Genomic DNA, 24693 nt, shown 5'->3' on the forward strand with positions numbered 1-24693 from the left:
ACATTTAAAAAATGGTGTTGGAGAGTAAAGCAATCTAAAACGTGTGGTTCTGGTAAAGGACTGTCACATCCCTCGTTTGCAACATCGTTAACACAGAAAAAGAGTGTGAATCGTGCTTTGGATTGCTGTTTTTCTGGCATACTTTTTAAATAAGGTCATTCTCAGATTCACTTTTCAAATGTGAGCTGGATGTCATTCTTTCTTTTTCTTCTTTTTCACCCTTTAACTTGCACATGACATCATTCTTGAGAGAATTTCATTTGGTAAGACTTAGAACAGAAGTGATATTTCATTTTTATTTTGACACAGTTAATTCCAATTACGCATGGTCAATTCCTCTAGAAATGCGTAATAAATATGCAGGGTAAGATGGTACTCCACACAATCCCAATAATGCCACCCGTGTAATTAGCACAGCCATGCCTTTATTGTTATATGTTGATGTTGTTCACAGTAGTATTTAGATTACTTTAAATGCTACCGGCTTTCAACATGTATTTCAGCTCACTCTCACTTGACTTAAATGTTGTAATTAGTATTATTAAACAAAGTGTGTTTCTTAATTGAAACATGGTTATCTGATGATGAAGAAACATGTACTAATATTATGATATAGCTGAATTAGCTGTATTGTTAAAGTAAGAAGGAAGCTGTCACTACATAAAAACACCTATTGTAATATTTGACAAATTAATGAGTTGGGATTAACGTCAAAATTGACTTCTAAAGAACATACTACTTCAATTGTAATTGGCTGCTGAAGCACCTAATGAAGCACTGAAACTAGTCTGGGTGCTGCCTTTCCTGGGAAAATAGAGAATAATTTAAGTTCATTTTAATGTTAATCATTTGTTTTTTGGAAGTGCAAGATGACAAAAAAAATTAAGTGCAAAAATTAAGTAGGATGTACAGAACAATGAAACCTTCATTGGCAAAGGTATGAACACCATTTGCAGAGACGGTACTATTGCAAACCATTTCCTCTCCATGGAATTGTGCAAAGCTTCTCATGTGATTACACTCTCTTCATTGTTATAACCCCAATTGTACTGTATATAATACATGACACAACAGAACATACATTCCTGAAGTGATTCTGCATAGCAATAGGAAATGTTAGAATTGTATTTATTAAATTGTTTATGAGAAGACTATTTACTCAATAAATGGGAAAGGATACGAGAGAAATGTTATTTAACTGCTTGGGAAACAGTTCTTTGCACAAGAAAATTAAACCTATGTCAGGCTCAGGCAATGTTTCAGATCTGCGTGGAAGTATCTGAAAGGGCTTAATATTGACAGGAGAGAAAATCATGCACCACATTGCATTGCCAAAAGTGTCTGTTTCAAATCACTACACAGCCAAAAGGTCTATAAAAGCATCTGATAGTTGTGTCAGACTGAGCAATCAGATGTTTGTTTTGTGGAGAAGTCAGATTTAAAATCATAGTTTAACATAAACAAACAAACAAAAAATCTACATTGAAAACAATATGTAAAAGTATAGCTTTTATATAGTGTTGCGGTGGTTAGCGCTGCTGCCTCACAGGTCCAGGGTCCAAGGTTCAAGTCCTTGCTTGGGGTACCTGTCTTTGTGGAGTTTGCATGTTGTCCATGTGGGTTTTCTGTGGGCACTCTGGTTTCCTCCCACTGTCCAAAGACATGCAGGTTAGGTTAATTAGCCTATCTATTGCCTGTGTGTTGCCCAGCAATGGACTGGTGTCCTGTCCTGGGTGTATTCCTGCCTTGTGCCCTGTGCCTGCTGGAATTGGCTCTGGCTTCCTTGTGACCCTTGCCAGGATAAGTGGTTTCAAAAATGGATGGATATCTGTATACTAATAAAGAGGCATAATTATATTATAAGCTCTAGGACTTGACCCTGACTTACTGAAATAATATTTTCTGATTATACATAAAACATAAACACATTTCTTACGCAAGAGACATTTTAAAAAATCTGTTGTATCATTATTATAAATCCTGTGGGTATAAGGTAATGCATAGAAAATGTATATTTAATGTATAACTTAAGAACTCTATCTATGGCGAGAACTCAGACAATATCACTGCTATGTGCAGGGATGGTGGATTATGTAATAGTCTTCAAAGTGCAAATTGGGAAACCTACTGTCAACCAGTACCTAATATATAATAGAGGGAATTTATTCAGAAGCATGTAGTTCTACTCACAAGCATGACATTAACATTACTCCAGGTAATGTTAAATGAAGTCAAAAGGGAGTTTGGCTATCCCCTTACTTTTCACTAAGTGTTGGATTTATTCCTCCGTTTTAATTTAGCCACACAGTTGGTACCATCTGCAATAAAATGACACTTTACTTCCTAGCCTTCCCTCACAAGCTCTTTCACTTTAGTTTAATGAGCCTGAAAAAGCTTAGACTCAGACTTGGTTGGCAGAAGGTAAACCCCCGTGGTTTCAAGTTTTGTTCCAAAAACTACATATATTCTGTAAAACAATATATTCCACATTCTCTGTCCGGATATTGGTTTCAAAATGCAAACCACCATGAAACAAAACAACCACACTGTGTTTGACAGCTGCTGCTTCGTCAGGAAAAATGGCTTTCTCTAATCACCACCTTACTGATTTTAACATCTCTTTCTAATATATAGATCAATGTTCATGCAGGCTGACATCAATGCCAATTTGCAGTTCAGAAATGATGATTACCCAAAGGGAAATATTTCACACTTTGCTTTGTTGTAATGAAGACATGTCACCTGAAAGACTTTGCAATAACATTTATATATATATATATATATATATATATATATAGTTTCATAATCAGATGATGTATTATCTCTTGAGAGCAATCTGTTGTCCTAAGCTATGGTTTATATATATATATATATATATATATATATATATATATATATATATATATATATATATATATATATATATATATAACCATAGCTTAGGACAACAGATTGCTCTCAAGAGATAATACATCACTCTTCTATTTATAACAGTAAAGCACCAACGTCCTCCTCCAAGACTTCGCAGAGTTGGCTGTCTGTGAGTCTGTGTATTCTTTCATCTTTGATTTTCTATCCAATGCTTCATCGGCATGCAAGAACCCTCTTTATCTATGCACATGGTCAGGCAGTAGCTGATCGTCCAAAGACAAACTCATTCCCATAAATTCACTAACCAGAATCACCACTAATTACTAATAACCTTGGTCAGCCTTGAAGATTATGAAACTGTCCATACTTCACACAATATATCCATCGACTCTGTTAAGATCAATGCTTGGAGATCTACCTTTATTTTCCATGTGCTGCTCTTATATGTTATCCCTAGACAACAAAAGATCAAGTCATTGTTATATTAATTTGGGGGAAGGTGCCAGTGTTATATAGTCAACACAAAATGACCTACTGTGAAGTATGCAGGAAGATCCTCTTGGCTTTGGGGATATTTTTCATCCTCTGGTCTTAGATGCCCTTGATAGACGTGAGGGAAGGATGAATTTCCAAATATAAAAAAAGACCTGGTACCCTGGACCTGCTCATAACCATTCAAGCTTGGTCACAAATACTTTTCAGCATGATGACAATCCCAAGCACACATTCAAGTCTAACACAAAAGAAGTGTCCCTGATTGGCCATCATGCACCCAATCTACACACCTAGTTCAAATAGAATATTTGTGGTATGAAAAATTTCGAGCCACACAACCTGGGGGTGCGGGAGAGGTTCTGCACAGAGGAATGGTCAAGAGGTTGATGAACCTATTAAAAGGGTACAGTAAACACGCCCTTCAGTTAATCAAAGTCAAAGTGGATTTATAAAATACTGATCTGAATGAATTTGAAAACCATGCATTGAGAAATACAGGTAACTATTTTTAACTATTTTATTGATGCATACAATGTTGATAGCCATACAAATCTTACTTTTGTATTTGTTTGTACTGAACAAAATACTGGGTGTGCATCTTGTATTTCCATGCTAAAGCTACACTCTAAATCGCCTGCCTTTTTTCGATGCTATAAAACAATCTGGGTCTAGTGGATATTTGGAAAACAAATAATAAATTAAACAAATGTTGTTCTTAATTAACTATTACCATGTGGTTTTCACTACCTCTTTTTTGTCTTTCAGTAAATATATACAAAATGGATTGCTTAAAGGAATTAAAAATATTTTTCATACAAGCACCAGTGATTTTCAAATTAGATTGCTAATGAGCTTGGTGGAATATCATACTCCAGTAATGAAGTAGTTAACCAAATTCTGTAGAATGTAGGGTATAATTACAGTTTTAGATACACAGACGTATTTAATCAATTATTAATTATAGTAACTTGGTAATTAGAAAGCTGGGAACATGTAAGAAATGGAACTCTCGCAAAGTTTATTGAACACAGATGGTTCAGCATCTCATAACTCACAGATTTCAATTCCAATCATAGTTTTCCAAACCAGCTGCAGACATTTGCTCCTTGGACCAGATCATGCCCGTTCCACAGATTTTAGACATGTTTTTTTTTTTTTAAAGAGACAACCTCTCAAGTGGAAAAGATCTTTGAGTGAAGCAGAATTCTGTTTATAAGGTTGTGGCTTATCCTTATTTATGCTGTAGGCCTATACTTCCAATATAGGCATTGAGTCTTATTAGCTACATTGATTTAAGAGGTGGAATGGTGTCAGTTTTGATTGTCACGCCAAATTTTTCTCAAACCCTGTCTTAACTCAGTTCAATCAACTGGTGTCATTGAATATCCTGTATAAATAAGCATAGTTCACTTAACAATTAAATCAACTAAATTAATCAACAAATTACATTATTTCAAATAAAGGGTGTGAATACATTCAACCACAGCTGCATAACAATAACAATGTTTGGTTGCATGTTATGATACAACACATACATTAGATTTACAATGTACAAGTGTACTAACTGTTACTTTCAGGATTCAAACATAATACAATAAATTATTAATTACAGGTTACAGATGGATTCAAACTAACTTCCCATCCAAGTTTCATATGTGATGAGTGTTTTACAGGCTGATATGCAGTCTGTAATTGACAGATTTATATAATTATGTCACAGAGAGTTCCTGACAACCTGGTTGGAAATATACATTATGGCATACATTCAAAAGCGAGGCTTCCACAAATAAGTGCTTGGAGTCTCAGTGCTTTATTTAGCCGCAGCCACAAATACAGAACTACCACAAAGTGAGTTTGGCCCAAGGCCTGCACTGATGGAGCCCAATATGGTGCCTGCTGAAACTGGCTGACTGAAATAATTGAATAAGTTAATGGGAAGAAGAAATGAATAAACAGCAACAGGGAACAAGGTGGCAATTCAGTGCTGCTGTTTCTCAAAGCAAAGCCAACCACAAGGTGTAAAATGTATCCATAGCATGCTGACGCCCTTCACCTCACAAATGGAAGTGCGTGATTTGCATTAACTGTCTGCGCCTAGGTATGCTAATGGTTATAAGCAGCCCACCACAATCTAAAAACACAACAATCTATCATCCCTTAATAGAGTATACACTTGTAAGGATCAACATCGTCAATATCATGCAAATTCTTCTTCCCACAGGAATACATTAAGGATACTTAACTTGATGCTAATGCCCCTCTGATTTAAGGAATGCCACACAGTACTAGGATGACTCAAAAATAAAGCACGATTAACAATTAATTCTCAACCCCCCCCCCCCCGCATGCACTGCATGGATATTTCAGCACCATAGCTTTAAAAATGTATGTTGTGGCCACAGCTAAATTGCTAATTCACATTTTTTGGCACGTATCTGTATGGCTTTTTATGCCTGCCAATAGATAACAGAAATAGTTGACAATACAAAGCCTAAAGTGTGTTTCATGTATCCAGATGTTTAGCCAGTAATTATTCATGCATTCACCAAAGCACATGCTCCCATTTTTGTGTTGTTGGTGTGTTTGTTTCCTTGTTTGTTTTTTGTTTCAGATGCATCTGAAGTAGTTCTCAGTTGGTAGCATGTGGGTACCCTGCTCAATGTCAATGCATATTCATGGCTTGTGTGCTTCCCCAGCAGTGTGAAGTGTTGCAAACGTCTACTTCAAGCTGTTCAGCTTCTAATGCTCCCAGCATTTACAGAGGCAGTGAAGATAATATTTTTTGTCAAAATACCATTGTTCGCAATAATGCTGCTCCCTGGTTTACATCGATGCATTGTTCTAAAACTACTGCCCTGCTCTAAACTCACTCTTTCTTTCTCAGCAACTTAAAAAGAACCATTCTAGATGTAACGCGTCAATATAATAGTCATAAATAGGAATCAGGATTTAATGTGTGGTGTTTTAGTCAATTCGAACACATCAATAAAGAGACAACATGATCAATGATTTGGTAAAACTGACAGAGGTTAAAAAAAAAGTTTAGGTTACCAAAAACTGAAAAAGAATGTACATTTCAGAGTTATATACTGTTACTACACTATATATACACTACATTATTTGGCAGTGTTACACGCAGCTCCTGTGCATAGAAGTTACACTGTATTCCTACAATGCGCAGATTGTTTGAAAGCTTATTCTCTTGGCTACCAGTGCGTTTCATTCTCAAACACATCTGATTTAGTTTCCATGTCCCCTGCCATCATTTAGAGCCTGGGGGTTAAACGTGCAGTCTGCAAATAGGCTTGTTTAGTTCAGAATAACCTAACGATTAATCCAGTATATATTATTTTATGTTCTGTCAAACACAGAGAAGTTGAGATCCAATTATGTAAAATCGTTGTGTATTAGTACACTGTAAACAAAGTTTTCCAGACATTTTGAGCTCTCTATGGGTGTGTGTTGCTTCAATCAAAACGTGGATGGTCTTGTTTTGATCAGTAGACTGTCTGGTTCCAGAATATGTCATAATTGTCAATATTTTCTGAGATTTTGTATTCCTACTCAGACCAAGTATCCCCCCACCCCCTGTTTCAGAATACATCAGAGAATGCTTCACATCAAATACCAAACACTTGGCAAACAATACAACAGTGAAGAGAACACATGGGATTAAAGAGAAGCACACGGATTTGGTGCCCTTTTAAGGGTGACAGAGGGGTTTGTCAGATTAAGGGGTAAAATTTTGTTAATCAAAATGATTCCATGATTTCTTTTTTATCTCCAATTGTTTATTTGTTCTATGATTTAATTTCAGAGTACATTGAGACATTAAACTGCGTAAATTTATAAATTCAATAAAAACTGGAAAAATTTAGGTGTTCTAAAACTTTTGACCGGTGGTATACATCAAATTGTCTTGTTTTCTCAATGCGTGGTCAAGGATGTAACCTTCCTTCCCACTGTGACAAACTCCAAGCAATTTTCAGCTCAAATGTATTTAATAGTAGGCAATTTGATGTAGTTATGTTTATTGAAATTCAGTAACAGTCTGCAAAGTTGGGCCATAACTTACTCATTTACTAAACTGTAACAATCAAAGGCATGTTTTGATCTTTCAATATTAGAAACCTGTGACACTAATGATAAGACAAAACTATGCAATTACAGAGAGAATCTCGCTCTCCTGTTGTGCGATCTACATTAATTTGAATAATTTCTACCGATATATAATCGTCTGAATGTAAAATTTGTAATGCATAAGCACATCTTACAACGGAATATCAACACATTGAAGTTTGTTAGGATTTAAAGCACAACTGTTTTATTCTGTCACACTTAACTTATACAGCATGTATCCTTTTCCACGCAAGTGTTTCTAAGGGGTAATTTAAGAATACAGATGACCGAATTACAGAATTCATTTCGATAAAGGATTTCATACCTACTCCTTTACCGGTAATGGAGGGTGGAATTTCACTGTAGTTAAAATAGGGTTGTTGCTCTCTATTTCTGTACATGTTGTAAAGCTATTAATTTATTATGAAGCATGAAATGGTTTGTATAATGCACCAGGCGTTCTCGTAATTTCATCACTCAAGCACAGAACTACTGCCTTTTGTGTTTTGTTATGTTTACTTGAACATTAGTTGACTGACTGTGTGTGTATGTGTGTGTGAGAAAGAGAGAGTGAAACAGCTCGAGGGAGGGAGGAACATTGCAGGTAAGAACTGTCAGAAAATAATTGTGTGCTACAGGAAGTCTGCACTCTGGTGGTGATTTATTCTGTGTGTTTATAAAGAACAAGTATGTGATCTGCTTAGCTGAAATGGTGACAAATAAGAATGATCCATCTATCTGAATGTATTGTACTTAGTTTAAATTGTGTTTTTGTTTTACTTTCTGTAGCAAGTCAATAGCAAGCCCTGCCACACAGCCCCAGACACACCAATAATAATAATAATAATAATAATAATAATAATAATAATAATAATGTTATTCTATAATTTCACCACAACTCATTTCTATATAGATGATCATAGACATATTTTTGTTTCTGTAATTATTTTTGTTTCTCTTCTATTTGTAGTAATTTACTTAATACATGCAGCCGATTCATCACATCTTGGGTTTTCAAGTCCAGATTGTCCTCTAGTTTTCTTTCCACCTGAATTTGTAATTACAATTAATTGATCCAATGTAACATTTTTGCCAATTGTAAAAATATGTCTACACACTCCTGGACTATGTTAGACTGCTTCTGTTTATCTCACATTGTTTCATCAATGCTCATCTTAGCTTTGGCTACACTCCTACACATTGCATTTCAATTGTATACTAATTCAAATGTCAGTTTATTTGTTTTCTAATTAGGAAATATTTTTACTGCAAAGATACTACAGATTAATGTATTAACATGCTTTAAGGTTATATAGTATTTGTATAACCACTAATATTAAAATAACTAAAATTATCTATGCACATGTAATATTGTATATGTTATTCATTTTTAGGTACAACATAACTATGGTAATAACTTTGGTAATTTCTGTTCCAAGCACTACTACACACAGGGATTCATCGTCAAGATTCAAAGTTCATCTCCTTACATATACTGTTCAAAATTCTGGAAGACTGTTTAAGAGGAAACAATATAGCAGATGGTTACACATCCAATACAAAGTAATTTACAGGAGTTAAATAACAACGTACATTACAGGACTTGAGTACTTTCGCAACATCTTACTCCAATAATCATATTCAGGGTATGTATACTAGCTGCCTGTTATCTGGAAGATTCTCAGTGAGACATTCACAACTGAATAGGGGTGCACTTAATATCCTCTTAAGAAGATGAAGGGCCTTGATTGGGAAGAACAGGTTCAGAAGATTAATAGAAACTAGATACACTGAAACATGTACATGTGCAACACAGTCAGAAGATATACAGTTATGACTACAAAAAGCATCAAGGAAGTCTGGAAATAAACATGGGGGAAATTAAAGTGATGTTTAACAAATTTGCTCATCATAAGAAGGAAGAGGAACTATTGTGTTTATTTGGGTCCATTAATGTTATCAACAAAATGACAGATTCATGAAATACACACAAGTGCCAAAATGGGCCGTACGGTGGTTTAGAAGATTAAGTCGGATTGTAAAGAGGCAACCGCATTGGCGCTTCAAAAGAAACTCTTTGATGTGCATGAAATTTGTCTTGAACGCTCTTCAACAGTGGTTTCAAAAACAGTTTGGTTCAATAGCCACCCAAGATTAAGCATAATTCATCTTTTTTTTTAATACCTACTTTATGGTGAACATGGGCAGAATGTGCTGTCCAGCAGTCAAAAAACTAAAACTGTAAAGAAATCTTGTGAAGTGCAAATGCTCAGAGAACAGTGTGAGGCTGCACGGAACGAACAGAGAAAAATATGATAATCTCTTCCTTTGCATTTCTGAAACATTGTGACAGGGTTAGTGCAGGAGTTATTTTCATTAATTCTGTGCTGTTTGACAGATGAGTTCTGAATAAAACCGATACTTCTTTGTTCAAGGAGTGAATAATGTAGTCAGACTGTCAGAATTGAGAAAGAAACATGGAAATAAGAATATTAAACTTCTCTTGTGTAAGCAAACCGAGCCTAATGATGAGCTTTTCAATATTTATGAAATGCCACAGCAAGCCTACCATACAGGTCTCACCACAAGTTTTCCTTTTCCCATCTGCAGGCACACTGAGACTTTAAATACCGATCTCAGTCTCAGCTGTGAGTGAAACTGTTACAGCAAAGGTGCTACTGGATCAGCACTCCCCTTTTGTCTAATTCATCCGAATATCCTGTATAAAACTGTTCAATACCTTCAGACATGTGCTAAGTTGAAATGTTGGGTCCATACAGGGGAGAAAACTGTGTGAAAATCAAAAACATCAGAATTTTTCTTTTTTGTATGATAAAACGAATCTATTCAATTAATGATTAAGTGGGATCTAATTCAATACATATACTGCAGTCTCCCAAGCCCTGACACACTTTCTGTAATGCTCTTGCATTTATTATCATGGATTTTGAACAATGTAGCATTGGTTTCCTTCAAAAGGAAGAAAATATATATAAAAATATACAACAGCAAGAAGAGACCAATAAATACAAGAACCAGCAAAAGCATGTGGCATCATTGAGAGAGAGAGACAATGTTAAATTGTTAAACGGCCGGACACATTGCAGGAAGAACAGACCAAAGATGGAGAAAAGAAGCTATAGAATGGATCCCAAGAGATGGAAAAGGGAGAAAAAGAAGACCACAAAGATGATGGGAAGATGAAATCAGAAGCTTTGCTGGCGAGTTCTGCAAAACAAATGCTGGACATCAAAGCAAGCGGAGACATCTTGGGAATCCCGTAACCCAGCAGTGGATCAATAATGGCTGATGGTGATATATATATATATATATATATATATATATATATATATATATATATATACACAATATTGTGACCTTATATTTTCTGTCTGACGGTATCATGGTTTTGTTATATCTTCCTAGAGGCAAGAGTGCACTATGGATTAAATAGGCTCACCTCATCAAGAACTGCCAGTATTGGAGTCCACACTGCTCTCTAGTGGCTGGGAGTGTGAATACCAACCCTCTTTATTTTCTCTGTCACTGTGCTGTACTGCAGATAAACATACAACCAGCAGAAGAGCCTGTCTCACCCAAAATTTAAAAAATAATACTTCAGCTAAGAATGAAATTATCTCCATAGGGGTCAGGAAGGGAATTTAAATGCCTTAAACTCTAACAGATTATAGGCCAACAATTACATCCCTGAGTTTTGCAATTATAAAGCCCTTGTCAGGACATATGGTACAGCACATTTGAATACAGATAATGAGACAAATCACGTTATATTACAAGGCTTTGGCAAGATCTCTTTGGGAGTTCTTTATTTTGCTGTATTAAATGAGGCAATGGAATTCCTTGCACCCTTAAAAGCTTTTCTTTTCTGCATCCTCATTAATTTTAGAGAAGAGAACTTTGATCTCCCATTGTATTCCCCAAGGTGCTAATTGCATTACGCGTAGGTAAGGTTCAGAAATATTAATGCAGATCTCTGACTGAGGGAGTATATATGTAGCCTGCGTTCACTCTTGGCAGACTAATATATATTCAATAAGCCTGTGCTCTTCCCTGGGGAGGTTGTATAAGAGTGTTCAAAGCTTAGAAGAAAGTGAGAATTTCATTATATACATATTGTAAGAAATCAAGTACATGAAAGAAACAAGACTGCTAAGTAAATTACATTCTGACATTCTTGGTTTAGGAGACCCAAAGCTGCAGGCCTGAATTGTTTTGGAATAATAGTGCACGACTTTCATTTTTATGTTTCACTGAATACTGTTCAGAGAAATCAAATAGGAAATCCATCACTTTACAAAGAAGATATAGTGCAAAGTTGATCACATATCAAAGCAGTCTTTTTCTACAAATGGAGGCCTTTTCAAACCAATATGACTTTCTTTGTAAACACTGTCAACTAGGTGACTGAACCATATTTATACAATTAAGGAGGAGGAGGGCTTGTCAACTGACTTAGACAGAAAGAGCAATGGTTTAGCATAATATATAAAAACAGCACTGAAGTAAATGGCCTCTCTGTATATGCATTAGGTTTGAATGGGTTATAGATTCTTATTTAAAAGTCAAACATTTAAGCATCACTATTGTTCAGTATCAAACACTTTGCTAACAGGAAGAAAATCGTTGACACGTTGGCCTGACTACTGTGTACCCCCCACTCAAATTAAATTCAGTTGGCCATGATTAACATCTGTCTTGTCTGGAGTATCACTGAAATGCTTAATTTATCCTTTGCATATCTGGCAGTGATTCCAGCAACATCCTGTACAGCTTAGTCAACCGCAAATGATCAACCATAATACACGGCAGTCAACACTGCTTAAATTAATCTGCTTACCTTGACCAAGATGGGCCCTAATAATTGTATTTACAGCAAACAACATCCAGATGGCAACAGATGGTGCTAAGAATCAAAGAAGGTGTACTACATACTCGGAAGAACGGTTTTGTTGGGACAGGGATCAAGCCAGTTGTCAGGATAATTGTTTTTGGTTTAATTGTTTTCTGGTTTCTTTACGATATACATAACGGTATATGTTTAATGAAATGCACTGGTTTTACAATACATGGGTACCAACACCATTCAATTCCAAAGTAAAACGGTGGAAGTCAGAGGTGGGGGGGACGGGGTTATAAAACAGAGCTAAGAAAGCAGACTAATATATGGATTTTAAAGATAAATCCTCAGACTCTGGTGCTGTGTGGAATGCGGGTTCAGAACCTCTGAGCCCATTCTAGAGTCTGAACGAACACTGGGTATTTATTGGTTTGAAAGAGTACATGCTCTGAGGATAAGAACGGATGGGAGAAAAAAATAAACACTTCTGAGGCAGGAAATTACGGAAACAAAGCCATTTTCCACCCCGTATTTATTATGACAGATAAGAGCATCCTGTCTCACAGGTACCGAGGCAAGCAGGAGACGCAGATGAAGGGAAAATGGAGCTCTGACCCCCTGCTACAAATGTTACTCAGCACTGCATTTGAAGCAGCACGCGAAGGGATTTGGCCGCAAGGCAGTTTATAGATTCACCAACAATCTTCTCCCAGCTAAAGAGATTATAGTGTCATGGTGGGTGTAATCTTTGCTCTATCGATATTAAGTATTAAATCATACAGGATGCACATATGCAAAAGAATTAAATATCAAAATCGCTGTGTAACCTGCATTGCTGCAACATGCAGATATGAATTTGTTTCAGATCAACTTGTTGGGTTCCTAATACTCTTTTTGTCCTCTCAAGGATTAAGCTAACTTTCAATTTAGGTATTTATTTATTTATTTATTTATACAGGTGTTCTTTTTCAAATAAATTATCTGATCCTCTAAACCACACCTCGTGTTACTGACTATGAAGCTGAATTGCAGCTGTAAGCCAAAAAAAAGATAAGAAAAAATAACCATTTATGGATTAGGGGAGGAAAAAAATGACAATGAGCTGCCAAGAAAAATACAGCACCCCCAATTTTGTAATAATAGTTAATCCTTCATTTTAGATTTGCAAATTATTTTTGCAATTTAAAAGAGAATTACACGGGTATGAATATAAAGAAGATTATTTTTCGAACATATCTGTTTTTATACATATCTAGTAAGAATCACTGAGCCATGACAAAGCCTTAAAATCCCAAATAATCTCTTTATCTGTAATACAGGTCGGTTTCCTGTCATTTTGCACTGATTAGCAAATGTTCTTTTTATTCTGCTTTTGCAAAGGTAATTCCACAATCAGAAAGAGGAAACCTGAAGTGCTAATGTTACACTACAATCATATTAAAGATGTTCTTGGTTTACAAAAATGAAGTCTTTATCTCAAAACTATGTTCTAGTACTGAGCATTTGCAGGTAATGCAGCTGATGTATTCTTGCTGCTGTTTGTGTAGAGTTTGCTCTGAAGGATATGTTCTAATCAATATTAATGATCTGGACTCTGGGATAGTTGGCAAACTTGTCAAATTTGCAGATGATACTAAAATAGGTGGCTCAGCAGATACAATCTCAGCAGCACAGGCTATTCAGAGGGACTTAGATAATATTCAGTTGTGGGCCGACACCTGGCAGATGAAATTCAATGTGGACAAGTGCAAGGTATTACATGCAGGTAACAAAAATGTCCACTATAATTACACTATGGGAGGAATAGAACTAGATGAAGTAACGCATAAGAAAGACACTTTCTCCAGCCAAACAATATGGGGAAGCAATAAAAAAGGCAAACAGAATGTTAGGGTATATAAAAAATAAACTGGATAGGATCCTTGGATCACTTAGATACTAATGGACACCAAATGAGCACGATGGGTCAAATGGCCTCCTCTCGTTTGTAAACTTTCTAATGTTCTTATGTTCTTATATGGTTGAATCTAGAGGAAATAAGTGATGTAGTATTTTTTATAAACTGTCCAGCTCAGGATTAACAGCATATTTCACATTGGCCGACAGAAAACTAAATTAATAATAGTTTGTTTCTGTGCACATTTACTCCTTGATGAATTGATTCTTACAATTTCTACCTACTTCTAAATAATTGTTTACAAACTGGTGTGTTGATTATCAATATTGCACTGTCCTTCCAAAATATCACATGTAGGCTATTTTACATACAGGGGCGTAGGTTTTGTTTCAGAACTGGGGGGGACATGCACTTCAAGTGGTCTGTGGAGCCAGGGGTTGGAGTGGAGTTGTTGAGTGGGGGAGGACGCTGTTAATATTGCCTAGGGAGCCGGGTATACAACTCTACTTTTCAGCCAGGAACAATTTAACATTACCTCAACATTGTGGGGGAAGTTTCCCACCCGTCCCCTCCTCAACCTACATTTATGCATACATATATACACTCACCTAAAGGATTATTAGGAACACCTGTTCAATTTCTCATTAATGCAATTATCTAACCAACCAATCACATGGCAGTTGCTTCAATGCATTTAGGGGTGTGGTCCTGGTCAAGACAATCTCCTGAACTCCAAACTGAATGTCTGAATGGGAAAGAAAGGTGATTTAAGCAATTTTGAGCGTGGCATGGTTGTTGGTGCCAGACGGGCCGCTCTGAGTATTTCACAATCTGCTCAGTTACTGGGATTTTCACGCACAACCATTTCTAGGGTTTACAAAGAATGGTGTGAAAAGGGAAAAACATCCAGTATGCGGCAGTCCTGTGGGCGAAAATGCCTTGTTGATGCTAGAGGTCAGAGGAGAATGGGCCGACTGATTCAAGCTGATAGAAGAGCAACTTTGACTGAAATAACCACTCGTTACAACCGAGGTATGCAGCAAAGCATTTGTGAAGCCACAACACGTACAACCTTGAGGCGGATGGGCTACAACAGCAGAAGACCCCACCGGGTACCACTCATCTCCACTACAAATAGGAAAAAGAGGCTACAATTTGCACAAGCTCACCAAAATTGGACAGTTGAAGACTGGAAAAATGTTGCCTGGTCTGATGAGTCTCCATTTCTGTTGAGACATTCAGATGTCAGTCAGATTCAGTCAGAATTTGGCGTAAACAGAATGAGAACATGGATCCATCATGCCTTGTTACCACTGTGCAGGCTGGTGGTGGTGGTGTAATGGTGTGGGGGATGTTTTCTTGGCACACTTTAGGCCCCTTAGTGCCAATTGGGCATCGTTTAAATGCCACGGCCTACCTGAGCATTGTTTCTGACCATGTCCATCCCTTTATGACCACCATGTACCCATCCTCTGATGGCTACTTCCAGCAGGATAATGCACCATGTCACAAAGGTCGAATCATTTCAAATTGGTTTCTTGAACATGACAATGAGTTCACTGTACTAAACTGGCCCCCACAGTCACCAGATCTCAACCCAATAGAGCATCTTTGGGATGTGGTGGAACGGGAGCTTCGTGCCCTGGATGTGCATCCCACAAATCTCCATCAACTGCAAGATGCTATCCTATCAATATGGGCCAACATGTCTAAAGAATGCTTTCAGCACCTTGTTGAATCAATGCCACGTAGAATTAAGGCACTTCTGAAGGCGAAAGGGGGTCAAACACAGTATTAGTATGTTGTTCCTAATAATCCTTTAGGTGAGTGTATATTGAGTGTACAAAACATTAGGAACACCTTCCTAATATTGAGTTGCACCCCTTTTGCCCTCAGAACAGCCTGCATTCGTCGGGGCACAGACTCTACAAGGTGTGGAAAGCGGTCCACAGGGATGCCGTCCCATCCCTTCATAGGAATAGTAAAACACAACTCTGTGAAGATATACAAAATATGTTCTCCACATTGAACTTTTAGTGATTAACAAGGAAGATGTTCATTAATGATGTGCTTCAAGAAATTAATGGCTTTTTTCAAAGCATAATCCTGTTCAACCATGAGGCTATTTCTAATGATTAGGTGCACTTCATGTAATAGAAATCCCTTTCTATTGACATGTGTTCAAAATAAATGTAATGTCATTAGGGAAATGTTCCATAATGGCTGAAATTTTGTTAAAGGAAAAAAAAGGAAAAGATCATTACAGTGACAGTTCAATAGAGGATGGTAGAAGTTTATATTTGTTTATATTTCCTAAACTTTAAATATTGCCTGCAACTAGCAGATATCCACGAAGATTAAAAATAAATATGAGATTATTTATGAAGTTCTTGTAAACATAAAGCCAAAATGCTTAAAACACTCAACAGAAATGCATTTACTATTTCCCCATCTCTTCAAAAAAACACAGGACGGGCTGTTAGTAACTTCAGTGTCTTTCTTATTAGCTCCAGAGGACGGCCTCATTACAGGGCTTTCTATTAGGCTTAGGAAGTTTTATTCATCAAAGGAAGAGATCTACTGTTTCCTGTATGAGCTGACTAGAGGATAAGCTTGCAGACAATTCAGCAATGTGTCCACTGAATTATTCTATCAAATATGGGGAAGCATGGAAAACAAAATCAGCAGATTATTTAAATGATGGTAGCGCAGACATATAATAGAAGTGTTAAAAAGTAGCATTACAGAGGTGTAAATACAGTATTTAGATACAATATATATATATATATATATATATATATATATTGCTTACCACTTGTGTATTTGTAATTTGCATGCTTTGGTATCAGGATGCATTCTGCTCCCTCAGATACCACTGATTTGCTGCTGAACCAGTTTTCCAGTCTACTGAAAAATATTTAATACAAAGTGCTTGTACTGGCATATAAAAACATAATGAAGATGACAAAGGAGAGGAGACCATTTATTATGTCTTATTCCATTAGGTTGCCAGTAGTGCATTGATTGTAAATAGTCATCCAATCATTTCTCGAAGGAGACAACATGATGAGTAAGTTTGTTCTACACACAAACTCTCTTTCTCTATATGCCTATATTTCCCCCAATATATGGCTTTGACTGCCTGAGTTACTCCCTGGAATGGATGAGATCATGTGAAGTGCATTATGAAATTGAAACATGGCTTGAGAGCTCTCCCAGGGGCTGTTAAAGAAATCTGTCCACATACAGGCAACAGTGCAGCTCTGTGTGGAAATGATTTGTGTACATGTGAGGTAAATGAAAGTTAAACATCATGGAGACAGAATCAAGGGAATCTATACTTGAAGCAATTCAATACAGAAATTGGCCTTCCGATGAAAAATGGGTGTGATTTTAATTAACGCAAAATATGAGGACCGCACAAGTGTGTAAAATATGTGACTCTGGTGGTGAGGCAGCATTTCTTAATCCTGTGCCTCAGGACCTGCTGTATCCTCCATTTTTCATTCCAGCTGAGCTCTACATTACATGGCCCCTTAACTTATTTTTTTCCTTAATTAAATCTTCTACTAACTGCTTCCTACACTCAAAGCACTGCACAGACACAACCTGAGGTGGGTGTATTGCTGCCAATATGTCCATTGTGTCAACATGTCTAATAATCATTTGCTCCTCTTTCGCTGTATCAACTCAGACTTGGTTATCAATTAACAACGTACAGACATATCCTAAAGTTCAGCATGATCCCTTTTTGCTACATTTCAGGCTCTTGCTCTGAAACCCAGCCTTGTTAATGCTATTTTCCAGTCCAAAGTGTCATAAAAAATATGTGTAATTTGAATATTTTGATATATTATTGTAGTGATTTAAAATGCTTAGATCCTATTTTTCTATGTTTTAATTAAGACAAATAAATCATTTGCATGTTCTCATTCTATGTGAGATTGATATCCTTTCATTTTACATTTCATGCACCTGTTGGGATCATTATTCCTCACCCTGAAGCCCATAGTTGTTAATGGTTGTCATAAAGTCCTTTTCTGCTTTCTCAAATGCTTCAGCAGATTTAATATACTGGAATGAAAAAAACACATTTAAAATATAATGAATATGCCACTGTTGTAATGGTGATTTCCAACAAAGGGCAAATGTAATTAATTGGGCAAATGTATAATTCAGAATTAAATTAAAAATATAAATTCCCATGTGCTTCTCTTCATTCTTGGAAATCTAACACGACAGAATGTTAATTTAGAATGATATGTTTTTTTTACATTCTGTCACTCAACTCACTGGTGTGTTTCTCGGGGAGATAAGGTCCAACTGATGTCAGTTTTCTGATAACTTGCACTGTGCCCTCCCTGTAAATAAAAACAAACACAAATGGCTGAAACAACAATTTCCTGAAAAATAGATTTACATTTTGAAAAGCATGGCAACCAGCAGACTGAATCCCTTTCAGATGTGACTACAACTGAAATGAGTTTTTGTCCCTTCAGTTGCGAGACCTAAATGATATATTTTGTATATATTTATTACACAAACAAACCTTGGGCATTATTTTGCATTATATGTTAAGAAATAGAAAGGGAAAGGGAAACAGATGCTCAGTATTGTGGTATTAAAATACACACTTTGCACCTCTACTTTTCAGATGCCATTTGTTTAAATTACATTACGCATGTATTATTCCTGTGGTATCTATACAACAACTCAATAAGGATTGGTGCACATTATTGTAAAGTGAGACATGTTTCATTGTTTCATTCTTGTTGTTGTTGTAGTTGTTGTTGTTGTTGTTGTTGTTGTTTTGTACTGCAGGCAAATTGCTTAACCATATTCCTGTTTGTGTCTCCTTTCGTCTGTGGCTTCCTTTTGCACAGTAGATAACAACAATAAATGCCACAGCTCGCTATGCCCTCAGTAGTGTGTAAACAGAGCCATTGAGCAGCAAATATATAATCTCATCAGATGTAATTAAAGTATTTGTGTCAAGTATTTATAATGAGGACATTTCCCTACCTCTTTGTTAGCTTTATAATGGGAAACATCAAAGAGAAGAGTTTTCATTTGTCGTGGCATTACATTACTCTCCCCTGGATGTTGCATAAACTCTAATTGAAGAAAAACACATTTACACATGAGCACTCAGGTAAGATTAAAAGGATTACTGCCCTAGAAAAACTCATTTATGTTCAAGATGTGTATCTGTAGAAAATACAACTTCTCTTCTTTTGTATGATAGGAAAAATCTATCAACAGTTTAAAATAATAAACGAACGTTTTTTTTTTTAAACTAACTGTAAGAAGTTTGGAGGTTCTAATACATTATTTTAGCTGTAGGCTAATTAACCATTATAAGACCCAAACACTTCCCATACTAGAGTAACTTGCAAAAGTTTTCACACCCCGTCACGGTTTTTACATTTTGCAAACGCGCCTTCCGGTCAGATGCATTGTGGGAGTGACGTCACTAAACACGTGTTTCCGCTGCAATCTCAGACAGCTCATGTATTTCCGGTGTCGGTCTCTCCACAGCGGTGATAGATATTGTAGCTATCGAAAATGATTACTGTCAGCTTTAAGACATATGTTTATATTATGAATCTTTCAAATTACCCTAATAGGGACTCAGACAATGGCATTATCTAGACGTGAGGGCGGTCTTGCGGCCGATCGCGGCTGTGTCCCGTTTTGTGAGGTTTCCTTTAGCATCCAAGTTTAGATCTACTCTGTGCTGTTTTCATACCTTCCCTACCGTGGATCCACTCGCAAAAAGTGGACACGAAATATTGGGCGTGAGGGGTTCAACATAATCCCTCATATAGTGTGTCGCAACCTAGCAGATGTACACAACTACGCCAGCCCTTTATATCAGGAGAGGAGGGGCTGCTTTTCAAATCTCCCCACAGAGTTCAATTAGAGATGAAGTCAAGGAGAGGTACAGTTGAATTATTTTATTTATAATTGGGAACACCCCCAGGAACAGTCGGTACATACAGTATAATATAAATGCATGCAAGATCCTCAATTTGCTACTGTTAATTAAGCACTGGGAATAGGACAGAGCCGCCATGTGCAATTATATAACGCAAACATGCATAGGCATTAATAACAGGTGCAAGATTAAACCAAACAGATCACCACAACCATAAAACAGGCATTTTAGAACCTAGATACTTATAATAATCGTGCTCAAACTACAAACAAACTCAAAGGAAAACTAAATATCCAAGTTCTCACTCACAGCCAGTTTCTTATCCAACCAGTCATTTTTCTTCTCCTATTCCTAATCTGTACGGAACTGTAATTAAAATAGGCTGTAAACAAGATCAAACACAGTACATGTTCCAACAGCCCAGAAATAACATAGAAGGCTAAATGATTAATATATATTTCTATACGGTATGTTGACCAGCACAGAGCTCTATGGAATATCTGCGTAAGTCTGGGATAATTTATATGCAACACCACCGCGTTTTGGGGTCATTGACGTTGTTGCAATTAAAAAAAACTATACACTAAAGCAGGGGTTTTCAAACCCTGCCCTGCTGGTTTTTGTTCCAACTTAATTGCTTAATTGAATCCTTAATTGACCTAACAAAGCAATATACCATTCAATTAAGTAATTAAGACCTAGGTTGGAACAAAAACCAGCAGGGCAGGGGGTACTCCAGGACTGGTTTGAAAACCCCTGCACTAAAGCATTTAACGTATTTGAACATGTTTGTCAGGCCTCTTCCCTGGCTTTTGCAGACGCAGCAGTATTGGCTTTATTCAATATAATGTCCTTTGCCTCCTTATATACCCTTCCATAATAAGCGCTGAAATAGACAGCAGCTCGATTGCTTCGCCAGATGATTGTCTCGGCGCCACTGAGCGTCCTTTCGTATCCAAAGGGATACAAACTTATCCACGATGAGCAAAATCTGATTTGAACTAACCCGCTAACTAAATCCGAGATAAATGTTGCAAGAACTGAAGATCCCGGATAACAGTTATCCTTGTAAAGCACTTACATCTCAGCATACTAAATATACCACTAAAGCCCTGGACAATCATGCATACCTTTAAACTTAATTGTAGGTAGCCAAAAACAAACCATTTCTGTTTCTGAGCATATTATATGATATGTTTGGGGGGGGGGGAGTGTTTGGTTGGGGGGGGATCTTTGATTTATTAATTGAGGAATACAAAAAAGAACAATATGCACCTGTCAACCAAGTAGAGTAGGAAGAAATTAGCTGCCATAATGAGCACTTTATCAAACTGTGAATCAATTTAGCTCCAGGATTTATTCTAGATGACCCACAAGCATAATAATTCTCCTTAAAGTATGATTCAGAGTAACTGCATTTTTACTAGCAGGTTAGCTGAGGATGTGTAACATTAAATCATAAATATGTGTGTTTTGTTAGCAAGATATTTCCATGTTTTACTACTGTACAGTAATATTCAATTAAAAACTTTAACTATATCCTGGTACAAACTGTTGTGTCTTCTTAAGTAACTTGAAACAGACGATGTATCCAAATCATGCACTTTTAAAACGTAGCTCTTATATTCGTCTCAAGTTTAATTTATTTTACAGAGAAGTAGGAAATCTTAGATTCTTAAGTGATACTTATACCATAAATGTGTAGCAGACTTCCAGCAGATACTATTCCTCACAGGATTGACAGGAAATACATTCCCCACCTGCATATATTTGTAGTTATGTTATATATATATATATATATATATATATATATATATATATATATATATATATATATATATATATACGGTTGCCAAGGTGAGATATGTTCTCTTGTCCTTTGCACATGAAGGTAGTCTATACCAGAGAAGAAAACGGATTTGAATCCAGACCAATATCATCAAATTCGTCACCATCATGAAATCCTCACAAAGAAAAGAAAGTGGGTTGCTACACATGTGCTTTTAACAGGTTGTTGTACAGCTCTCAATTGTTTTCATAACATAGCAAGCATATGGTAATGCTGGATTAGCAAAATTACTTTTGGATTTCTTTCCCAGCCAACAGGAGTGTGTTCACAGAATGGGAGCAGCAGTCACTCTTGCTTGGTCAAACTTATTAACTCAGAGCTGAACCATTTTGAAGACTGCACAGCGATTTGTTTTATTAATGCACATATATTGTCACATGCAATTGAAAGCAGGGATTGGCAGTAGGTACCTAATCAAAAGGAACATTGCTATAAAAAACAGAATGAAAAAACCTCGGACCAGCTGTTCAGAGACTTACTAAATGTAATTGGAGCATATAAAGCCAAGCATGTGAAAGAGGAAATGTCTGGTACTATGAAACAACTATTGCCATCCATGACAGACCACAGGGAAACACAATTTGTATATGTTTTAAAATTAGATACTTTCTCACTTCTTCTGGAGCCTTTGGAATCTAGGCTATGTAGGGGATTTAAGAGGGATACAAAAACAGAAGCAGGTTACAAACAAATGTAAATATCGACAGTTTTATCTTTAGATTACACACAAATACCTGGTATGGGTTGAAATAAAAACTCAGAATTGGATCCATATTATGGTACCATCAGAGTAAACATCCAGATAAGTTATTTGACTATCTCATATGAAGCAAATAAAGGCCTGCTTTCATTTCATGGGGAAAAATATTCCTGAAATATATTGTTTGCAACAGACACATTTGGGCGGCCTGAAATATGGACGATTCGAGAAATTTCTCAGGGTGGGAAAGATAAAATAAAAAGGTCTTTCAAAGTAAGGTCAAAACAGCAAATCGTCCAACCTTGCCGCCGCAGTAAGTTGAAGTCAGATTGTACTTCAGAGAGACAACCAGTCCCACATATCTTTCTAGTTGTAATTTCCATTTGGGCCAGTGCATGTGAGTGCCGTGCTTGTTAATGTTTATCATGCCACTGCAGGAGCTGCTGGCATTCGTTCTAGTAAAAGGATTAGCTCCCACTTGGCTTTGATGGTGGCATAACTGCAGTAGATGGTAATGTGAACCAATTTGTGCAGTCATACTGGGACACTGACGGTTAACAGCACTGTTTCTGTCTGCATCTGTGCATTTCTTCATTATTAACATCTTCATTGTTTATTTATTTCTTTGCATTTTCCATTCTAGTGCCCGGTTTCATCTGAAAGAAGTATCATTCATTTGTTAACAGTTGGTGGTGAAATTGTGAAATTCACAGGTGGATCGGACCACCCTGAGAACTGAGATAATCTCACAATAATAAGGATATTGAATGAGTCTATTCAGTAGATTCAGACTGTTGTAATGGTTTTATTTATGCTGAAAACGTATAGTTAACTTCAGACTTTGGTGTTGGCTAGGGTACAGATTCTGGCTATTATTAGATTCTGTAAGTAGGTAGGTATCAGTATTACTAGCTAACATTGAAAAATCAGTGCTTTCCCACAGTCCCCAAACTGACTACACTTCAAAGACATACTGGCAAAAACCTGCGCAGAATTCATGTCATGTTCCAGAGGAAAATGGCTCAATACTTTTTCAGTGCTCATACGTTTTCACGACACATAGTGAAATGTATACATAAAATCACAGTATATGTCGGTTATAAATGATCAAATATAATACAAATGGAATGAAGTATGTGTGACTTATTCTACTTATTAAGTCACACCCAATTCTATTCCCCAACCCACTTAGTATTGATCCAGTCCTTATTAAAGCAATAGATTCACACAATGAAACCTCTCAGACCTCCCAACTGCTCTAGAGATGGCATCCCCATTACTAATACGAGTATAACACTAATATAAATAAGAACTCTGGATTCGCTTTCACCAAATACACTACAGAGTCTGGGGAAAGACTAAATGTAGGTTAAAATAAAAGTATATAAACGATCATCTTTACCTGCCACTTTCTGTGCTTTGTGCACTCTTGAGCTTTCATTTCCTGCAGTGTTATTTAGGGAGAGATGGGGGTGTCTGCTGTGCTGTCAGTGTCTCAGGGGCTCATTTCCTTGCTTATACAGTTTACAACATCCTCTGCAACCTCAAGGGCTGGTCCTTTCAATCTTCACCGGGAAAAGGTTATTAAATACGTATACAGTGTGCAGGTAATTGCATGGGCATTTTGATATGGAACAAAAAGTGAATCATCAAACCTGTTTCATAATTTCAGGTCTGTTTGCATTGCTCATATGTTCAAAATAGTTTTGCAAGATTCCTTAGTGTTGACATTTAGTTTTTAACATTCACATCCCATCCCTAAAATCCTAAAATCCACGCATAAGTACAAAAAAAGCTGTGAATGATAAAAAACAGTTTTACTGCATTTATCTGGAAATACTTTATATCTATGCCTGCTAGTAACTAATATGGTCCTAAGCGCCTGGCAGCAGTCTGACCAATATACAATTTTGAACAGACATCTTACCGAAGAAGTACAGCTTAATGAAGCCAGCTAAACTAAATG

The sequence above is a fragment of the Amia ocellicauda genome, chromosome 3, assembly GCF_036373705.1.
Source record: "Amia ocellicauda isolate fAmiCal2 chromosome 3, fAmiCal2.hap1, whole genome shotgun sequence".
NCBI classification, from domain to species: Eukaryota; Metazoa; Chordata; class Actinopteri; order Amiiformes; family Amiidae; genus Amia; species Amia ocellicauda.